General features: G+C 34.4%; 1 long non-coding RNA gene across 1 annotated transcript in view; it reads left to right on the plus strand.

Annotated features, from left to right (window-relative positions):
* The window catches only part of LOC116555371, a 14,313-nt gene extending 12,157 nt beyond the window's left edge, over positions 1-2,156 (plus strand). The window contains exons 2-3 of the long non-coding RNA XR_004270505.1: positions 1,944-1,947; positions 2,086-2,156. This is a non-coding gene — a long non-coding RNA (uncharacterized LOC116555371). The remainder of the gene's footprint in view (positions 1-1,943; positions 1,948-2,085) is intronic.
* The last annotated feature ends 1,360 nt before the right edge of the window (positions 2,157-3,516 follow it).

Genomic DNA, 3,516 nt, shown 5'->3' on the forward strand with positions numbered 1-3,516 from the left:
TATATATATATATATATATATATATATATTTCGAATGCTGGAGCACCCAAACACAAAAATTGAATCTTGAAAGACCTAAGGGAGAGATTGACTGTAATACAATAATGATAGTGAATTTCAACATCCTACTTTCAGCAATGGACAGATCATTCAGTGAGAAAATCAAAACAACAAAAAAAATCACAGTTAAGCTTCACTCTAAACAGATGAAACTAATGAACATTTACAGAACATTCTATTCAACAGCTAAAGAATACAAATTTTTCTCAACAGCATATGGAGCAATCTCCAGAATAGACCACATGTTATGTTACAAAGCAGGTCTTAACACATTTTTAAAAAATGAAAAACATATCAAGTTATCTTTCTGATGACAGTGAAATAAAACTAGAAATCAATAACAGAAAGATCTTTGGAAACCATACAAATTCATGAAAATTAAACAGCATGCTCCTGAACAACAAACAGAGCAGTAAATAAATCAAAAAGGAAATTAAAAATGTCTGGACAAAAATAAATACAACATACCAAAATCTAAGGAATATAGCAAAAGCAGTTCTAAGAGGAAGGCTTATAGCAATAAATGCCTGCATCAAAATAGTGGAAATACTTCAAATAAACAATCTAATTGTGTCCCTAAAGGGACTAGAAAAGCAAGAACAAACAAAACTCAGAATTAATAGAAAAAAAGAACTAAGAAAGTTCAGTTTAGAAATAAGCAACATCGAAACAAAAATGGACAAAGCGTTAATAAAACCAAAGCTTGGTTTTCTAAAATGATAGACAGATCAATAAACTTTTAGTTAAACTAAGAAAAAGACAGGTAAGACCCAAATAAATAAAATTGGAGATGAAGAAGGAGACATTAAAACTGGTACCACATAAATACAAAGGATCATCAGAGTATGTTATGAACAACTATATCCCAACAATTTGAAAAACCTAAGAGAAATGGGAAAATTCCTGGATACATACAATCTACCAAGTTTGAACCATGAAGGATTAGAAAACCTAAACAGACCAATAACTATAATTATTGAGATTGAAGCAGTAATAAAAAGTCTCCCATCAAAGAAAGGCCCAGGACATGATGGGTTCACTGCTGAATTCTACCAAATATTTAAAGAAGCAGTGATACATATTCTAATTAAACATTTCCAAAGACTTGAAAATGAGGGAATATTTCAAAACCTGTTTTGTAAGGTAAGCATTACCCTTAAACCAAAACTAGACAAGGATACAACCACAAAACAAAACTATAGGCCAACATATCTGCTCAACATAAATGCAAAAATGCTCAACAAAATACTAGCAAATTAAATTCAACAACAAATTTAAAATGCAATTCATCATGATTGTGTCAGTCCATTCTCCTGCTGCTAGGAAGAAATAAGCAAGACTGTATAATTTATAAAGAAAAAGGGTTTGATTGAATCACAGTTCTTCATGACTGGGAGGCCTCTGGAAATTTGCAATCATGGCAGAAGGGACCTCTTCACAGAGCTGCAGGAGAAAGAATGAGAGCCAAGTAAAAGGGGAAAAGCCCTTACAAAATCAGATGTTTAACTCGGCCAGGTGTGGTGGCTCATGCCTGTAATCCCAGCCCTTTGGGAGGCCAAGGTGGGTGGAGGACGAGGTCAGGAGTTTGACACCAGCCTGACCAATATGGTGAAACCCTGTATCTACTAAAAATACAAATTAGCCATGTCTGGTGGCACACTGCTGTAATCCCAACTACTCAGGAGGCTGAGGCAGGAGAATTGCCTGAACATGGGAGGCAGAGGTAGTGAGCTGAGATCATGCCACTGCACTCCAGCCTGCGCAACACACTCTGACTCAAAAAAAAAAAAAAAAAAAAAACACACACAAAACGGTTTATCTCGTGGAGAGTCTGATGGTGAATATCAGAGTCTGGGAAGAGTAGAGGAGTGGGGGTGATGAAGAAAGGTTGTTTGTAGGTACAAAGACATAGTTACATTAAAGGAGTACATTCTAGTGTTTGATAGCAAAGTAGAGTGACTACAATTCTATTTTTTATTTCAAACAGCTAAAAGAAATATTTGGAATATTTGGAATGTTCCCAAGAAATCATAAATGTTTGAGGTAATAAATATCCTAATTACCCTCATTTTGTCATCCCACATTGTTTGCATGTATGAGAATATCACATGTATGTCATAAATATATACAATTATGTATCAATTAAAAAAGTAAAATGCAATTTGGGATCCTTGGTAGGATCCTGGATTTTTAAAATGTACAAAAGGTATTTTAGAGGCAGTTGTGGAAAATGAAATGTAGGCTATTAATTAGGGAAAACAATAGGGCATACTCTGAAATTATTATTGATTTTTTTAGGTATAATAGATGCATACTTTAGCATGCATCTCCTAAGATAAGACAATCTCATATACAACTATATATACTTGTAGGTGACAGTAAGCCTCTACGCAGTTCCAAACTGCCTTTCTGTTTTCATTTTGTAACCACTTTCCTGATGGATATATGCTCATGAACATCACGATAATCTCCTTTGTCCCAATCATAGCTCTCACATTTATTTAACAACACTACACAAACAGGGAGTCAATTTCCTCATGCATTTTTATATGTAAAATCCTACTCATCTTTTAAATCCCTAGATCTAATGTTACCTTCTTCTCAAATATTTTAACTTCCAGTCAGACTTCAGCTCTTTTTTACTTTTCCTTCATGATATTTTGCATTAATCACTGTTAATTTTTCAAAATTATGCTCCCTTTATAATGACTTTGTGATCTCTCAAAAGTGGTGACTACTTCTTACTCAACTGAATTGCCCTCACAATACATCTAATACAGCCTTGCTCATAACATTCACTAAGTAAATACTTAGGTAATAAATTAACTATAGTGGTATGGGATTATCAACTTGGGTTTACACTGCGCAGTTAAAATTAAAGGTAACTAATTATCCAAGAGCAGATTCAGGCATGGCTTATGTATATGCCCATATATTTCTGAGAAGCCCACTCCTCTGCACAGTCATTATTTCTGTCTTCTCCTGTTATGTTTTTTTGTTGTTGTTGATGTTCACATTCCAAGAGGTGATACCAAAGCCCTATGATTGTATCTGAACTTCCTACAGTTATGGCAAAATCAGGTACCCTATCTTCTGAATAGTTCTCCATAGTGCTTGATGAGAAGTATTCTAACCCAATCCTTGCACCCTAGGAGATGTGATGATTCATTCTGTAACCACTTTCCTGATGGGTATATGCTCATGAATATCACAATAATTTCCATTGTCCCACTATCTCATAGCCCTCATGTTTATTTAACAACATGTCCAACAACATTGGATGAAACTGAGTTGCTTTACTTTCCTTTGAACCCAAAGTGGACTTTGCTTTTTGCCAATCATAAGAACTCAGAACTGGGGAGGGAGGTACATGAAAAAAAATCAGAAAAATTAAATACTGTTTAGGCCAAAAGGATAGATGTTTGCTAAAGCTGAGTTATGAAGGTTTAACACAAT

This window comes from Sapajus apella, unplaced genomic scaffold, assembly GCF_009761245.1.
Source record: "Sapajus apella isolate SASKATOON/1434 unplaced genomic scaffold, GSC_monkey_1.0 scaffold15, whole genome shotgun sequence".
Taxonomy (NCBI): Eukaryota; Metazoa; Chordata; class Mammalia; order Primates; family Cebidae; genus Sapajus; species Sapajus apella.